This window comes from Crassostrea angulata, chromosome 4, assembly GCF_025612915.1.
Source record: "Crassostrea angulata isolate pt1a10 chromosome 4, ASM2561291v2, whole genome shotgun sequence".
Lineage (NCBI taxonomy): Eukaryota > Metazoa > Mollusca > Bivalvia > Ostreida > Ostreidae > Magallana > Magallana angulata.
Genome location: NC_069114.1, coordinates 34218928 through 34239077, shown reverse-complemented (window position 1 = coordinate 34239077; position 20150 = coordinate 34218928). Strand labels below are relative to the sequence as shown.

General features: G+C 32.5%; 1 protein-coding gene across 4 annotated transcripts in view; it reads left to right on the top strand.

Moving 5' to 3' along the window:
• LOC128179409 (kappa-type opioid receptor-like) overlaps nt 1-20150 on the top strand; it is a 42284-nt gene that overhangs the window by 5940 nt on the left and 16194 nt on the right. Inside the window, exon 1 of one of the 4 annotated variants that reach the window (XM_052846818.1) lies at nt 335-472. The exons of 2 other annotated variants lie outside the window; for them this stretch is intronic. The gene's annotated coding sequence lies outside the window, so the exon portion shown is untranslated. Of the gene's footprint in view, nt 1-334; nt 473-18710; nt 18832-20150 lie in introns of those variants that run through there. One more of the 4 variants, XM_052846815.1, reaches the window with a different exon arrangement.

Below are 20150 nucleotides of genomic sequence, written 5' to 3'. Positions count from 1 at the left end.
ATTAATTTCAGCACACAAAGAACGAAAACGCTTTGTATTTGATCTCAATACCTCGACAAATTAAACTTCGAGAACATTACCCCCACAAATTAGATTTTCCTAATACAAAGAAGCAATTACAGCTAAATAGCGAGATTTGCGTTAAATTGCACATCATCATAGAAAATATCTTCTCCCGTGATCAATATTAATTTCCTTAGATGAGACGTCATTAATACCCATTCATTTTGCCCGGAAATTGAGGCACAATGTAGGCAAACTGACTTTAACTAATAGTAGTTATATACTTTCCGAAAGTGATCGTTACCGATCAGAAATTCTGGTCCACTAGAATAGCGCGCTTTCATTTAGTTTGATGTAAGACGTAAAACAGGTTTCTATTTGGCCAATTTTGTGACTACAGACAGAATTTTTCCGATTCATACAGCTGGCTCTATGGTTTTTAGAACAATTAAGGGAGAAATCAGCTATGGTATGTAAGTCAAACTTTACAATGTACCTTTATCTTTGTCATTAATGATATGGATAAGGATAATAGAAGGCAAGATAAACAAACGTCTTCGGTAATCAAAAAGGGTAAATTCGTGATTAAAATAAGGGAAAAAAATATATACCCGAATAATTGGAAAACAGAACCAGACGTTATTAGAGATTCTGACGTCGTTAAGTTGAGTTCGTCAGGAAGCTAGTTTTTAATGGTGTTTGATTTGTGATTTTGTATCTTTTGAGGTTATATGCATGCAGCTTTTGGAAAATGTCGTCATAAATATTATTAATGAATAAGCAAGGAAACTTCATCGGCATATCAATGGAACTTCTTCTTTTCTTTTTTTTTTGGGGGGGGGGGGGGTGATGGTTGCGGTATTTGAACAATTATGGCAAAATATTTTCAAATTAGACTATTTACCGAGTCAAAAGTTCTATTTTTGTCCGGGGGGGGGGGGGTTCAAGTGCAAGAAGGGTAATTACTTTCTTACAATCTTCTTAGAATTTTCTTAATTGCAAATTGTTCTCCACATCTGAATTAAATATGAAGACCTCTTTTCCGTAGACGCCAATGGTAGACTTTCTTGTTTCTCGTTGTATCATTCGACCATGCATTGATGATATATTTGGCTTTGAAAAAAAACGATCAGAGTTTCCATGAAGAAAACGCTGACGTTTCACAGCTTTTTAATAGTTGCAATAGGAGACTCGCAATTCAAAGACTTCATTAGATGCATCAAATTGAACTGATTTCTCTTATAGTAAGGCACCTGATTAGGGTATCAAACAGTCCATAGGTAGCTGTAAACAGACGGAAAGACATTAATGAGAATGAAAGATAACATCTGGGTTTATTTTGCTTCCAGGAGCAACTGCAGCTTGAACGTATAGAACTGTTCAATAACCCATATTAGTAGATAAATAGTTCACAAAAGTAAGTACGATTTTAATGGAATTGCAATTCGTATCTTACTAAGATTTACAAAACACTGATGCTCTTTTTGGATAAAGTCTGGTTGGATGAGAGATATCGATCACAGATTTTATTTATCAACTGCGATAACAGTCAATTGAGATTTGGGTGGTTTCATGCAGACTCTGCACCTTTCACTAGACAAACGGGCAGTGGAATGGGCAAATTGATGCGGATGGAAGTGTATCTTACTAACAATTAGTTTCTGTCTGTTCAAAATTTATTAAATATCTAAGCATGAATTAAAGCTTTAAAGTTCTTTACAACCCACATCCCCTCCTAAAAAAAACCAAAAAAAAAAAAAAAAAACCCAAGCAAACAAAATCATAGTAAAACCGACCGAACTACATTATGTATGCCTTTACTTAGCAAAATTGGGGAATAAAAACATGATATAACATTGATCAAAAATCAATATCAATACTTCAGTACTAACCGCACAAAAGTACATGTACCTATGACCCAACAACCCAAAGCTTGTATTCGGTCAATGCATCAATACCGGTATATTCCTAGCCAACGTCGCAAGCCTCGGCCCGTAGTTAACTAAGCGCTCTCAGACAGGATAATCATTGCACAAACATTAAAGCTTTGGTTTGCAACTTTCATCTATTAGGTCTCTGGGTTATTTTTTCTAAATTAAATGTACGCCACAATATAGACATGTCCCTTTCCTCCTCAAGAACGAGTAGAATTCAAAAGAAATTTGACATTCTACCATGAGTAAGCGTCCCAATTTAAAACAATAAAAGCTAAATTGGTCCTCTATACTTTTATAGGAACATAATAAATGCGATGAAACTGCAAATCAGTTTAGCTCAAGCTTGTTGACATTTGGTTTAAAACGACGCCTACGTTAGCCCACATTGTTTAGAGGGACTCTTAAACTATACATGTATTAACAGAATTTAATCTTGAGTATAAATTAAAGTGGTATATTAAATAAATCACATATTCAACTTTATATCAGCCTATTTATCGACCAAGACTACAGCCTTTTTGGGAAATTTGAACATGGAAAATGATAACTACTCCAAGTTTGTCATATTCTTGTCTCTGTCTACATCTCTTCCTATTATTGTAAAGCTGTTGTTACCAATTTGCCTATTTTTAGAAACAACACTACAGCTAACAAATCAAATTTCGATAGAACTTTACAATCTTAATGCATTAGTAACATTACCAGCGAATAGCTAAAGGAATCCGATCTACTGCACCTCTCCTTATTTATCCACAAACAGTAGATCTATGTATGGATAAACAGATTTGCTTGTTAAGAATTACCTTTATTTTATTTGTTTAATATATTCTAAGTTTTACCTCAACTATACAGAGGAAACGTTGACACTGTGTTGAATATTTTTGCCAGCGGCAGGTGGGTTTTTTTTTGTCTTTTAGACGGAGATTTAGTAAAACATACTATATGATATTAATAACAATGTATATAGATTTGGAACCACATTTGCATCGTGGGTGAGTTACTCATTTAAAAAAACAAATCTGATGAACTTTTCTATAGATTTTTTAAATTTCAAACTTGAGTTTAATGTATTATTGTACAAATTGACATCAGCATTATTGTACAGATTGACATTCCAATATGATTCATATTGTCCAATAGTATTTTCTTTTCATTTCTGACAAATAAAACCTATGCTTACTCAAATTTCACTCCTCAAGGAAAAGCTTATTTCATATGAAAGTCAATATATCTAGATATTTATATTCCGTTTAGTTTCACCGTTTTGCCATATTAGAATATTAGATTAATTTTACAGGCTGCTATTTCACTTTGGATCATAGACATATGAAATTTGACGAGGGCAATGCTCTATTATTTAGCATATACGAAGGTTGTCCCAAAATAGCATAGACAACTGGCGTCATTTAGTAAATTGAAGACACAGAGAGATAATACTTATGCCGCAAAGGGTTTAATTTAAACTTATGTTTTGATATCAAATTTTTTTAAGTACCTTTAATTTTAAGGAACCACTAACTATTTTGTTCTGTGAATAGGGATGTAAAACCCCATTTTAAATGTAATCATATTTGTTTCTACTATTATTCATTGTAACTTGTACACTTGACTAGCTGAGCAGCGGTTTCTTATTGTCTTGGTTCAATAAATTTATGAAAAGCATCTTTGTTTGTGTATGACGTTTAATTTAAATGAGTCTACATATTTGGGTTTTTGGGGGCATGAAATTATTCCTTGTCAAAAAGAGAAACAGAGAACAACCCATTATTAGTTATGTGAACATCATTATCAGAGAACTCGCAGTATCAATGATTTATTCACCCTACTGCTTTTTTGTCTTTTCACTATTACGTAACATGACTTCTCGTTAAAATATAAGTTGACATTTCAGTCGAAGTATTATTAATTAATGTTACTACTACAAACATACTGTATTCCCATCCTTTTCTTGAAGTTTTGTTGAACGAATAAAAGATATAATTTTTATCACTTCATAAATGAGATCACTAGAGACACTAAAAATCATGGCGAATCTGCCAAAAAGTTGGGTAGTACTTTCTTTGCAAGCATACGACGTACTCTTGGGGCCACAAAACCGCTTTTCTCCATAGTTTATGGCTTTTTGATGAATTGCAAAAGTCGTTTCGCAAAAGAAAATTACCGCAACATTTACTACAAATCTGTAAATCTGCACTGAGATGATATATTTCCTTAAGTAGGACTACTGGCCTCTCGACAATTTATCGGTCTGGTCAAATCAGTCAATGGATTTTCTGACACAGAAATATTGTTTATTTATCTATGAGACACCTACTATTTTGGTCCCACTTTGACCTATTTTTCATTCCCAGTTCACTGCTTTTAAAACAAATAATTGCTGAAAGAAACATGAAGTCTCTTCCTAATTGTATTGATTCTGTTTTATTTTGCATCTCAGTGGAATTACTTTGGATATCTTATATCCCTTTTATTACTGAAGTGTCTTTTTATTTGAGATCTTAGAGTGATATTTGTCACTGATGAATTAACCCACAGGCCGTGTTTGTTGAAATGCACTCAGTTTTCAGGATGAACTGACTCTTTTGATTCATTATGAAACGAAAACCTACCCGGATATCTTACTAGAATTATCACAAATTATACTGTTTGTTTTGCTTTGTAATATTCATATGTACATATACAATAGGTAAGTGCGGCATATGTCTGATTAAGAGGATTTGGTAATCACGGCCATATTTAGAATTTATTTATTACTTAATCTCTATATAGAGATATATAAAAATATTCCTATATCTAATTGCTAAAATATGTTGATTTTTTCTTTACTAATTGATATTTTATTTCTAAACAAATCATAAGAATATGCATCTGAACATATAATGTGTTGACCACCTAAGCTCCTTAGAATTTTTATAATACTCTCAGTTAACTAACTGGTGTCTCCGGAAAATCCTACTTCTGATATCTGTCTTTTGGTGTAAACGTGTTAAACCAATTTGAGCCCGCAACTATAAATCGACTCTAAGTAAGATCCAAAGATATATATATATATATATATATATAAAGCACAATATATATATGAAACTTACAGAAAATTCAGAGAAAATTTGTGGAAGAAAAAATTAAATACTTATATGCCTTTTGGTATAAACAAAAGGGAACATTATTGTCTTTAGACTACATTATTACAGACATTTTCTTTTTTTTTATGTCCCGTTATCTATACATTTTTCAAATATTACTTGTTTATGTACTAATTACGGCTATCAATGTGCTTTCTATAGACTCTCACCTATATTTCATATGTTTTTGGCGCAATATTGTTGTATGACGTCACTTGCCAGACTGTATTCATATTGTGACGTCATAGTATATGTTCTACGTTGTGTTGCTATAGACAATAAACACCGACTGATGAAGACCGGTAACACGGTCGAAATATTTTGAAACAGTGTTTTAAAAGTTTTTTATTATATATATATATATATATATATATATATATATATATATATATATATATATATATATATATATATATATATATAAAGCACAGGATAGAATCAACAACACTAGGCATCTTTAAAGTTATATTATATATATATATATATATATATATATATATATATATATATATATATATATATATATATATATATATATATATATATATATATATATATATATATATATAGGGATCTGGCCACGAATAGTCAGCATCTATTCAATGTCTCATTCATAGAAACACCTTAGAGAAAAACAAAAAGACGATACAAATTGGTTGCTTGGGGTAACCGTTACCGTGGAAACCGAGTTTAAAGATAAGAAAAAAAGCTTATCTTACCTACACAAAAGCCATATGATAAGGATTTGCCCAATGATATTTGCTATCAAAGACACAAAACAACTTTTGGTATTGTGTCAATTTTCGTTTTATAGATGAATATTGATGAAGAAACCAGTACTGTGAAAATGTTACCATGGAAACCATTAAAGATTACTGAAATCTTTTTTTTTTTACTTTATTACGAGTCAAATTTGGTACCTATTTAACTTTCTATAATTTATCCCTCCTCACAAGCAATGCTTATGCAATAAACATAGCATTAACTTAAATGATTTTCCCCAAAGAATACACGTATTACTGACAATTGTGTGCAAAGTCATTAAAGTTAAATGAAATCTGCAGCTCATATTGCTTTAACGAGGTCGAGTCTAATTTATTTTATTCTAGTTTTTTTTTTTTTATGAAACTCTTTTTACAGGAATTTCTGCTGATAGGATTATTATTTCAAGATAAAAATCAGACTTTTACCATATCGTATGATTAGGGGGCCATCTCAAAATGTGTTTATTTTTAACATACTAGGACCGATTTTGCTTGAAATGTATCAGTTTTGCACATTTTTACATTTTTTTCAAACTTCTGCCCTAGGGATTTTTTTCTGTTCCACACATAAACGTTATTGCCAAAAGGCATAAAGGCATTAAATTATCAAATTATCAAATAAAAAAACCCTCTTACCTCCTGGTTTGTTCCTGCAGGGGTCTTATCAAATTAATTTTTGTATGCTCCATTTCCGAGATTTGTCAGATAATTGGTATAATTTATTTGACAAAGGCGCAAATGGTGATCTTCACAATATCATTAAAACATTCAGACATATTTAAGTCATAAATATATATATAATATCGCATATTAAGGGGTTATTAATATAAAATACGTGGTTACTGTCTTGAAATACATGTATTAAGCTATATTTGGGCGGGAAAAGAAAACGCTACAGAGGGTCAGGCTAGCTGAATTCTGTTCACGTTTTCGAACCGTGTCCAAATATAGCTTACAACTCAAGACTTGTACGATTATTTTACAATAAAATATCACTTTTACCCCTCAAACGAGCTTTTTTCGACAAATTTGGCTGAATATCTGCAGTTAAAACTTTAACGCCATGGAGTCAACCAAGCAAAAAGATGTCACATTGCAAACGAAACGCTGCGCGAATTTCAAAGCGTGAGTATTCAAAGTGTACTCGGCCTCGATATCAATTTAGCTCACCAGAAACGAAGGTTAAAGAGAGCTTCTCTGATCACCTGTTGTCCGTCCTTCCGTCTGTTTGTCCTCTGTCTGTAAACTTTTCACATTTTTGACTTCTTCTCTAGAACCACTGGGCCAAATTTAACCAAACTTGGTACAAAGAATCCTGATGGGAAGGGAATATCCGATGTTTAATTTTTAAAATAAAGGGCAAATTATTTCAGAAAAGGGAGATAATTGCGAAACAGTAAAAACAGGGTAAATGTCTTTAAAATATCTTTTTCTTAAGAAGCAAAAAACCAACAAAAATTACAGCATTTTTAACAAATCTTACCAATACTAGGGCCCCAAAGCAGTTCAAAGTTTAAAATGGAAATATATAGGGAAAATGTTTAAAAACCCTCTGATCAACAACTACAATGCTCTAATTTGTAAGACTACTATGCAAGCTCAATTTGAACATAGAAATATATAGCAAAAATATATAAAAAATCTTCTTTTCAAGAACTACAATGCTACAATGTGTGAGATTACTTTGCAAGCATCTCAAATGATGCAGATTCCATTTGTAGATTTTGTTAAAATTATGACCACCGGACCTATACTGGGACCCCAAGAGGGTTTCAAAGTATAATATAGAAATATATAGAGAAAATATTTTAAAATCTTCTCAACAAGAATTACAATGCTCCAATTTGTAATATTATAGTGCAAGCATCCTCAAACGATGTAAATTCTAAACTGTTAAAATCGTGACCCCCGGACCAATACTGGGACCCAAGAGGGTTTAAATTTGAACATAGAAATATATTAGTAAAATGTTAAAAAAAACTAATGAAATGATGCAAGAAACTGATACTCAGGTGACTGATGTGGTCCATGGGCCTCTTGTTAGTTTCATGGGTCGATATTGATAGATGAATTGTAATAGTTTCGTTTGAATGAACAACTGGGGGAAAAAACTACGCATTTTTAAAGAATATAATCCTGGGTCATTCTTTACATTTAAAGTGTGTGAGGATTTTCAATAATTCAAACCCGCGATGTTTATTTTATGTTTTACATCAATTTCATTCAGTACAAATATCTCAAGTCTATTCAAAATTGATTTACCCCCATGGAAAGCAGAAGCATGCAGTTGAACCCATAGATGCTATAATTTCTAAAGGCATATTTTTTTTTAGCGGTGTATGGTTATACATAATAACTTTTTATAAAAATAACGATTTTTTCTCTCGAAACTTCACAAATCGTCGATTATTGAATACCAATATCACCCCCCCCCCCCCCCGAATTTCAAAATTTAATCTATATGTAAAAACTATTGAGGAAATTTAAAAAAAAATTGAATTATCAAATTTAACAATTTACTATTTTAATTCAAATGGTCTTTGTTTTATTTGTTTGTTTTCGTTTGTTGTTTTTCTTCTTTCTTTTTTTGGCCTTTTTTTTTGGGGGGGGGGTATTTTGGGTGTTTTTCTATATATCGAGGATTCTGCGCAATACATTTATATTTAATTCATTTTGCATTTCTCATAAAATAAAGGAGAGGTTTTTTCACATCTTTAGCTCAGTTTCACGACAAAGCAGTGTCAAAATCAGGGTACTGTAACACGATTTCTTCTAAAATGTAAAATGGAGAAAAGAGGTCGATAATTTTGTGCGATGTAGATTAATGAAATATTTTAAGCAGACTTAAATTCACGACTTAACCATTTTGTAACTTATGTATGTAATGAAATTTCCCTCAGGCAATGACTCTCATATGAATAAAAATCATGGAAAAGTTGTAAAAATTTCATTGTCAAAGTAGTTGATATTTAGAGGCAACGGGCAGATCGAATATTGCTTTTAAGTTTATGAGTGTTATCTTGATCGACATGTAATATCAAATACTTTAATCAGTTTAATGGTTGCAGTCGATCGACATTTTATGTCTACCGTTGAAAGTAACAAATTGCTTTTCTACAGAAACTTTATTGTATTAAGAGAAATACATACTAAGCAGATCCTTGAAAAATTGTACTTTAAATAGATACATATCAATTGTCCGGTTGCATCTTTTCTTACCTTTTCGGGAGACCTTGGGGAAAAAACCCTCGAATGATGACTACAGTATTACTTCACCAGATGTAAAATTTTAATCAAAATGGAGTTACCTCTCATTAGTTCAAAGAATTGGGTAGATATCTTGTGTGTAGCATAGTTAATGTTTAATCATTTGGTTTCATGAAGTTTATCTCAAATCTCGTTTATTTTAATGTTTATAAAACAAGGGGTTGTTATTACCACACACGTTCATGCATTTATCACCCTGCTATTTATAATATTGATCCTCGGGATCTTACGTTTTCCAAACATGCCCACACCTGGCGGGTGCCCTAGCCAAGGCGTTACTCTGGAAAGGCTCCTACTCTACATGAAGAGTAGCCCCTGTCCCAATTTGTATAAAAAGAGGAGACAGAAAGACAGCTTCCAGTTGACTTCTCTTTATTCAAGTTATAACATTTTCATATTGTACGACATTTTGAAATTAAATACGAATCCATGTATTATTTACAATGAAATTTATCAACATTAATATTTATATTTAAAAAAATCTCCGAAAATAAAAGTTTATTTGAACCCGCTGAATCAATTTAATATTCATTTTATTGTATCTGTATAAAAAAAGGGGATAGGAAGACAGCCTACAGTTGACTACTGAAGAGCTGTATTTCCCCCGCATCCTTATTTTATACATGCGGACACTGTGATACAACATTCCCATCCTAATAAGTAAATGAGATATAGTCCATAATAACGATCTGACGCACAGTGGTCATCGGTAGGTTATGATTATTTCTGACCCGGAGCAGACAGGCTCATCACTGAACTGAATTTTGTTATCCTTGAACGTAAATAAACATACGCTATCTATAAAACGAATGTACTTTAACCAAAATCTGTTGAAGAATTTCCATATAATACATATTAGGTTATTTTTGGCTTGTCAAAAAGTCTCGAGTAGTTGCGATTAGGAAATTGTCATAATTTTAACAGTGGATAGTTTTTACCCACGGATATTAATATTATAATAATAGATACATTACAAGATTATGACTGAAAAAAATAAAGATTTTTAGATTATTTATTACATGTATAATTCAAAACTGCTGCCGAAAAAAAAATTAACAAATTTCTTTTTTGACTGGTGATTAACCGTATTTGATAAGTCAACAAACCACATCGAATTTTTTTTTGTATGTATTTCTGTCGTTGGTTAAAATGTGAAGTTATTATAGCATTGAATGATTTATTTTTGACGTCGTCGTGTCAATAACTGCCGTCAGGTGAGCAGACAAATTGAATAACGCGCGTTAGCGCGTTATGATAATTTGTCTGCTCATCTGGCGGCAGTTATTGACACGACGACGTCAAAAATAAATCATTCAATGCTTATATTTACATTCCCTTACTGAAGAAATCAATGTTTACTTAAATAAATCGATATAAAGTGCAGATCACGGAGGGAGTGAATAAGTAACAGCAAGAACAGCTGTTTTGTAAAACCGGTTTAAACTGGTTTTCACATAGACTGTTGAGATGTGATCGACGAGCATGAAAATATAATCCATGATAAATAACTCTTAAACTGTTGCTTTTAACAATAAAGTCAACTTTTTGTTGAATAATTATAAAACATGGTGTTTTGACAGCATTCATGAAATACATTTTTTAACCGATAACATAGAAATCACTGTTTGAGAACTACTTATGTAAATTACTCGTAAATTCATACGCAGTGAATAGGTGTTGCATTTAGAGGCATTTAAACATCACGGAATTTAATGGAAAAACACAGTAGAATGTAAATATAAAGTAATAAACATTGAACAACCGAAAAATGTTAACGATAGTAACAAATAAACAACAATTATATGAAGGCCGTTTAGTACATCATAAAAACAGATTACAACCAATCAAAGGAAATAACACTTATTGTAATTTAACAGTTAGTAAAGAGCTGCATGCTTTATGCTAATTTCCATAACGATTTTTTGTCGTAAATTTGTCGAGGCAAAAAAAGTCATGCTTTGATAAGAAGAGGCTTGTCATGCGTTGGTCCGTTGGGGTGAGGTTGTTAGTCCTGGAAAATGCGAATAAAGATTTTCTTTACTTTATTTTCACAAACATTGTGTGTTGCAAAAACCGCGAAAATACCTCGTTTACAAGCTGAAAATTATCTAGTCTTTTAATAATATGCAATTCTACTTCAATTGCTTAAAAAACATGTTATTGCAAATAGGCTTTCTTACATGTAACACTATTTTGCCTTTCGCTTTACATGTTTTAAAGATATAAACTGATGTTCACTAATTTTGAAAATCCTCTGCACCACGTCATGCATGTTATCCTCATAATAAGTGACCTTGACACGTGCCTCTATTTGGCGTCATATTACAGAAGATCGTCTGTACTGATTATAAGCCATAGCAGAAACTTTATTGTCGAGAAACTTATTAATTGCTGTGTTTTTCACAGCAATTTTTTTCTACGAACAGCAGCTAAAACACGGAGAAACATGGCCAGGATATGCATCGCGCTGTGAGACAGAAGTTTCTCTATTTCTTCAAAGGTTTTTTGAGCATTGATCATCTCTTTTTGTGATGTGTTTTTGTGTCTTAAAGATTTTAGAGACGATTTTTGTTGTAGTTTATCTGAGCGAATAGGAGCAGAGTTTTATTCCCTTTAAAACATCATGGCAATTTATCATTTTTGCCAGCGTCATGTTTTAGTGTTAGTTTTTCTCCTTTGCATTATGGTATCCGTATTGACAGTAAAACAGAGAGCTTATCCTCAGTCATAATAATATCTCATTGCATGCTCGATCAAAACAAAGATATTCGAATTCTGAGAATTGCCGCTTGTGTTACATGTTCAAATGGTTCATATACATCGCAAGTAAGAGCAACCGTTTCTTCCTTATAAAGGAAGAAGCCACAACTTATGAATAAGTCAATGCTCTTAAGAAGCTGAAGTTTTGATCAATTTCGAATATTTAACCACGCAAAATCAACCACCATTATAAAATGAGCAAAAATTTAACAACTTGAGCATTATTTTTTTTTAAATAGTTATTTGAATAAACGGTGTCCCCTAATCAAACGAATTCTGTAAAATAATGCGTTTGAACTATGAAGTGAATATTCTAAATAAATTGTGCATATGCACAGGCGTCGGAACCGGGGGGGGGGGGGGGAGGGGGGGCTACGGGGGGCCTTACCAAAATTATACTTTATCATTAGGCCCACGAATTAGGATTTTCATAATTTTGTGAATTGTGGGTTTTTTTCTTGCTTGTCAAGATTTCTGAGGATTAGTCTAGCCCCCCCCCCCACTTTCAATTTGCTTCCGACGCCACTGAATTGATTGAAATTGTTTGGGTTGTTTTTTAGGGGGGGGGTAATTTATTATTTTTTTTAGTCAACAGATATTTGATAAAAATATTAAGTGGACATAAACATGTATAATTTGCACATTAATGGCAATGCATTTACTATTCTGCTGACTCACGAGGGATAAACATTACTTTGACGTTACGTGGTGAAATTAAGAAATGAGCTCGTGAGAAGAAAGTCAATATCATTAAAGTTCGCAGTTTCCAATAAGATATTGGTTCTTCTTAGTTCAACATTTCATCAATTGAGAAGAATCAATCGAGACTGCAATTCTAGTTTGAATAATTGCATAGAAGAATCTGAACTCCCTGCGTCTTCTTTTCTAGACAACATTCTTGAATTTCATTACTCCATCCTTCGATTTATTTAGCTTTTAGTGTAGAGATGCGCAATTGTAAAAACTCTACCATAATGTATGATTGCATACGAAACACTTTAAAATTTTCAAAGACATTAAATGCCATCTCGATACTTTACATTTGGAAGAATACATTTTTTACATCAAAATATATTGTGTTTTCTTTCTAAACGAATCAATTTTGCTTTATTGTTCGTATGTAAAGCGAAATTGGGTATTTCTTTAAAAATAGTCTTAAATACCGAGTACTTCGCATGCAACCTAAGTACCTGATACTGAGTACAAGACATATATTACTATGTATTTATACTCAAATAAATCGTCTAAACTACATTTACTACGGGGAGCTAGCAAACAAACTTCATGTTATTGAACCTTAAGGGCATACAAAAAGTCTCATTCACTTTGAAATTTATGACCCTTGGATCGGTGCATTAAATGACATTTGGGGTCGGGGGATTCCTATTTGTCTCTTATTAATTATGGGTCAATTCTTTTTTTCTTTTTTTTTTAATCTTTCTTGCTAGTCATCTAACGGATAAACAGGATAGATATTTTTCTACCAAAGCTGTGAAATCCATTTTTGGTGGGGTACATGATTTTGATGAAAGAGTAAATAATCATATGGGGAAAAAATTATACAACAATATAATTTCATTACATTGTTTTTATAATTTCATTACAAAGAGAATTCATTGACAATTTTGGTGTTTAAAATTTTGTTCATTGTATGGCGTGTAAAAGCTATTACACCTTATCCTCTCGCTTTTACCCCATTTAATTAACAAGACACTTGAATGATGATATGATATAGAGAATACAGTATCTCTATACATGACCATAGAATCACATTATCTACTTTGTGAGGAGCTTTTCCCGTTTGAGTTTTCATTCATAAACAGAATGGTCATTTATTACCATATCTTAAAGTAAGTTTTGTTAATTTTTAAGTTATTGTTTTGACTTTAAATCAACAGCTGCATGACCAACTTACTTACTTAGTCCTCTTCGTGCTGGTTAGCACATAAAACCGTTACCAAGGATCTCTATGTTGGTCTGTCATGTGACCATTTCTGGAGCTGCCCCCATGTTCAGTTCAAGGCCATGGACTTTCAGTAGGAAGTATACGTAACTTTATTTCTTGCGTCAAAACAAGTTGAAAATGACGCTGGAATATGCACCGATTGCATATTCTTAGCCCAAAGGCCCATGGTTGAGTAGCTAGCAATGAAATAGACAGGCCTTCGTCACATTACCGTTTGAGACAACTGCCCAAAAGACCAAGCTCTTGTTTAAATGGTTCCAATTAATTTTGTCATTAATCATTAGAATCATTAACAAGAGCTTGGACGTGGGCCTTCTATGTCATTGCTAGTCACTCAGACATTGGCTTTTGAGCTAAGAATATGCAACCGGTGCATATTTCGCCAGAAACCAGCGTCATTTTGGATTGACACTTACATCGAAACTAGAGCCGTTCTTCTTGTGAAGGCGTCAGTCAAAACATCTCTCTCCCGAGATAAACCCAAAACGAGACGAGCGCCCTACTAACCTCGAACCTCGATTTCGATGCTTGTCATTGAAACATGAACCAGGAAACGAAGAGAATATTTCGTAACGGTATAGAGTTCAATGGCTTCGCAACCACGGCTCATGATACTGTTATCTTTAACACAACTGAAACAACACAAGGCAATCTTGTATAATGCCTTCGTAAGAAATCATCAAGCAGTCACCGTCTGGGTAATGGACCTCTACGAAACATCTGACAGATCTCATCTAAGATCCCGACCACTTTTGTGTACCTCGATAGCTTTAATATTGTCTCGCCAGGATGATAGTCACTCAGCCCGGATCCTATCATAATTTTCAAAATGTATCGATATTTGATAGTTACATTGCTATGTTCTATCGTCTTAATGTGAGAAGAAATAATTATGCCCTGTAGGGGTAGAAAGAAATGATTGCCCGTAAATAAATATTGTATATATGCAAAGAATTCTGAGGTGATCCAGTAGTAAGAAAATAGAGCATGAATTTGCATGCAGTTGTTGAATAAAAGAACCACGGATCCTCACGAAAGCAAAAATCTTACCCTTGTTCAATGCACGGAGGACAATTCCTTTGGCTGACACGAAGTCATTTCTGTTCAATATTAAAAGGCACGGCTGTGTGGATTAACCGACAACAGAAACGTTCTTGTTGGCCTGTTTTGATAACTTTCATGTTGAATGACTTTCTTCCAGGAATGGGTGCTTACATGCTATTCTTTCTTTTGGAAGATAATAGGCCAAGCCCTGCGGGAGTTCCAATGCATTGAAACGTGTGTGCTTGATGGGAAATGGAATATTCCTCTGCATGGCAAAGAATACTCTCCAACAACATTTACATAGAGCTTGATCATAACAAGCTTCAAATTATCCTTCATTCCAGACTTCACAGTCTCGGCTTTTCTATCATTCTGATATTAAGAGGACTGGGTGGTCGTGATCATTTTCAAACCATATCTACCTCCTTTAGTAGGAGAGCTTTGTATTAAAATATAGGAAAAAATTCAATTTTCAAAGATAAAATAGAAGTATTTCTCTTTACTTAATGTTATTTTATTACTTAAAGATTCACATCGAAATTTGTTGACCATTCATACTTCTTAACAGTACACAACAGACAGAGATATTCATTACGATATATTGAAATTTGGACGGACAGCTTGTTTATAGAGTAATTGTTTAAAACCCAGTGGTTTCGTATTTAACAATATTGCTTACTAATTAATTGTTTCAAATACAATAATAGAAGTCGATTACGTACCTAAATGCAAAATTAGGATGACATTTAATCTTCCTTTCAGTGTGTGGCATTTGGCCTTTCATTGATTCATGTTGATCTTTTGCACAACACCCTAGTGTAAATTAAAGGATTCAGGTCAATAATATGTTGCCATCCCTATTTCTTTTTCCTGACAAAAACCATCAGATGTCAATGAACGCTACTGCCGTAATCTTTCTGTCACTTTTCCCCCCACTTTATTGCCTTGTGATCTTTATAGGCTTGTCTGATTGCTTGACACATATTTCTGAGGACACCATTCAAAAATAAATCCTTTAGTATAACGGTAAAAAAAATACACAGAACAGTTTGTATGTCTTACCCACCCCCCACTTGAAAAAAAAATATTATAAATAAAATTATATTCAGCATTCAGTTTCTTTGCAGAGCATATGGTTGTTAATCCAAATTGGTTAAATACATTGATGAAACGTACATTACCCTTATTAACACCTACATGTATAATGTATGTTCCGAGATTAATGCGATACTACAGGTTTAAAACGGGCACTGGCCTCCAACATGCCTGTAACCTTGATATTTCGAGTAATCTTGAAATCAACAGACATAACCTTCAATGGATGTGGACAGTCGATCCTATCTTTTTGTGATTTAATATTGTACTTTATTTTAAGTCATAAGTGATGCCTCGATAGATTGCAATCACGGAGTGTGCAACAGATGCAAACAATGCATAAAGAGCCAGTGGTTAATCTTTTGATACTTTACATCATTTTCATGTGTTTGAAATGAACTAGTTTAGCAAAGCTTTTTAAACCATATTTTCATTTGTTTCATCTTATAATCCGTTACATGAGCTTTAATGCTATTTTGTGCAAAAATGTTCTTATAAGATTTTTTTCCTTTTGAACAATGTGTAACAATATTGATGTTGTCTACCGTAATTTCAAATCGTTGGTGACGTTGATCTTAGAACCATTTTAACATGAGCTTGGGCTTTGGGTAGTTGTGTCAAACTGCAATGTGACATAGGCCTGTCTTTTTCATTGTTGGCCATTCAGCCATGGCTCTTTTAAATCAACACGATTTGTCTGGCTTTTGAGCTAAGACTACGCAATCGATGTATATTTTGCTTGAAACAGCGTCATTATTAACTTGTTTTAACGCAAGAAATAGCTTCGTACTTCTGAAAGTCCAAGGTCTTGTTAAAATTGTTCTATATTAGTGCTGTTTATCGTTGGTGTTGTCGAATAGATTGGCTGTACTTACCGTTGCGATATCACGACATCGTAGTTGGATAAGAAAGTGTAATATTTGTTTGCAAGTTTACAATAAAGTCTAATTCATCAGTGATATCAATTTCTTTCTGCGTACATTTGAATCTATTGGCAAGTGCTATCAGAGGACTAATATAATGTTTTAAAAATAATTCGACCAAGTTGTTAGGTAAATTGCAATAAAACAAAACTGAATTGAGATTGATAAATATTATTTTTATTTACATATGGGAAAGTTAATGCTAAAATTAATATCATCTTTATGACGGAAAAAATTCTAATCCTAACTCTCTTATGATGACATATGTTAAGATGAGAATTGAAAAACATATACAAATACCACTGCCAGATAAAATGTGAAGAAAAATTACCCATACTTTCTTTTATATAATAAACTTGATAAATCAGGATATGGGAAACTATTTTGTTATTTTGAAGATATCCAACAGTTGAATCTGAGAGATAAATCGGTTACGATAATTTTTAAAAAATTGAAGTATGATGAAGATATTACCATTGCGTATCGTCAAAACGCTTTGAAATTTATCTTGTTGTCATTTTTTTACGATTATTGATTACATGAAATGCTCCTCGGGATTTTGAAAACGTGCGACTTAAAGAGTGTGTGCATTTTGTTTGATGAATAAAAACGCGAGCACACAGGTTCTAAGTCAATTAGATGTCATGCAAGAAATACCGACTGGTATTTCAATATGTACAAAAAAAAAGTCATGTATGTGTGGATTATAATCATTACATTGATAAAGTTAAAAATACATTCATGAATACAACAGATGTGCAACATTTTTTTGTTCTCGACTCGAGGCTATTTTGTGAATGAAATTGATCAGACTTGTACCCATTCCCCCAAACTCTTAGACAAAAAAAAAAAGATTTCTTTTTCATTTTCAAGAAATCCCTTGCAGTGCTTTATTACTTAAATATAATTCAACAAATTTTGAAAAATCTATTATGTGTTTTAATTCTTTTTTATTTACCGGGTAACTTACATTACAATACCAACGACTAAATTAATTTTACATTTATACATAATTATGATTTTCCTAATCTTTTTTTATTCACTAATAATTAACTAAGAATTTTGTCTTTGTCGTTACTCTACCAAAACACGATATGTCAAATATTTACCACCTATAGCTCGATTTGAGAATGGATCTCTTAAAGTAACAAAGACATAGCTTAGGGTCAAGATCTGGTAAATGATTTGATAAACAAATTCATTTGATGATTGATAGCAAAAGCATAGTGTAATATATGTAAGGTGTTTCTGATTTTTATTTCAACATAAATACACGATGACACATTGGTTTTTAACTTTGATTATCAAATAAACAGAAAGAAAATCGGGTAAAAAAATGTTATCTGTTTTTAGATGAATGTCTCGGAAGTTTTAATTCTATGTTTCATATCGGGTGATTTTAATACTATTCAGAATGCCTTAAATTTCCCTTATAACAGTATTCAATTATATGCTTTCGACCTTTCTTTAAAATAAGCTGAATATTGATTATTGAACATATTAGTCTGGTGACCTGTTCACTAATATCAACTCAAAATGTTTCATTTTGAACATAATTCCTCAAAATTCATACAGTTCATGGGTAAAAGGATATAAAAAAAAGTTATGAGGTCATATTGCATCAAGCTCCAAATACAGTTATAGATACATACTAAATTCTTGAACAAGATCTTTAGTTGACCGTATCGCTTACCCCTTGAATTCACACCTGTGTGGTTTCGGTTCAAACTCTCGTGAAAAGTTCATTGATGCTAGATAACCATCGATCAGTCGCGAGCTATTGAGAACTCCATTGGGTAGACTGTAGCTGCTCCCTGGCTTTATCAATTAGTTGGAGTATCGCCGTCTGTCTGTAAACATGGGAATGAACCAGTCTCCTATTATTATTGGACTTTCTGTCACTCACTAGTGTCTGTTTTGATAAAGGGACACACTTCTTGTTACACTACCGTAAGTAGCGACTTTATCTTGAATATGTATATAGATCGTTCTCCGTATGTTGTATGTAAACTTGTGTAAACTGTGTACATTTATTTCATTTCTCGAATTTTTACTATACCTCGCTATAATGGTTACTGTAACTGCATGATTTTATTTGTTCATATTCAAGAATTGTCCTTACGTTTTGTTGCATTTGCATCTTAGAAAATATTGATTTCTTTCAAAATTGAAATGAGCTTTGAGTTGGATTTACATTTCTTCTTAACATTTTTATTCTAGTCAATATATTCAGAGGACGAAACACTTTATCCATCTGCTTAATGGCTTTGTGACTAGCAAAAACATTTGTAAAATGACCCACAATGTTTCAGTTTGATATCCTATATTCGTTTCATTTATCAAAATATACCGGTATGGAAAATGAACGAAGCGGGGATTATTATTGATTCACTTTTTGGTCTCAGATTAACAGCAAAGTACTTCAGTGAAATTGTAAGAGTATTTTGCAATTTCTAAATGAAATTGTTCATTTGATATAGGTCTAAATTCTATGATGCTCGTTACGAATATATACAGTTGAACTTCGGTGTCTTAAACACCGATATCTCGAATACAATGGATAAGTCGAAGTAACTTTTAAGTTCCAACCACTTATACTTTAAGTATTTTACCTCTGATATCTCGAATACTTGGATATCTCAAAGTTTTTAACCAATTCTATCTAGTTCGAGATAACGAAGTTTGACCGTACATTCTTTTATCTGAGAAAGTAATTGAATTCTTTCCGTACACTGAGCGAATAAACTGTTTTAAAAATATGTGGCTAATTAAAGTATCTTAAAAATAAATGTTATCCTTTTTTCTTCGTCTAGTTTGGAAATCTGAAAAATTGTTAATTTGTACTTCTTGAGTTTATCATTGTCAAACCTGTATAAAATCATCAATTTTTACTGATCTGTAATTAAAAAAAATTCACCTGTGCAGTAGAAGTCTGTTTAAACAAACTCAGGGTATTCCAACGAGCAAGGTTTCTGTCCAATAAATGAGAACAATAAAGTATTTCTCTACAACTACCAGAGCTTTGAATTTTCCAATTTGTCTTAGTTATTGGAATTTGATGAAACATCAAATACACTGTTTTAATATAATTTATTTGCTCAAAATGGTATAGACAGGTCGTACAAGAAATGTAATTTAATCCGAAAACCAATCAGCTAAATTTGCTTGACGTAGATAAAATAGGATCAGGTTTTTATGAAGTTAGATTTGTCTTGTTATAGGATGTATGATACATATTAATTTTAAAATTCAATTAATGTTAAGTGTTA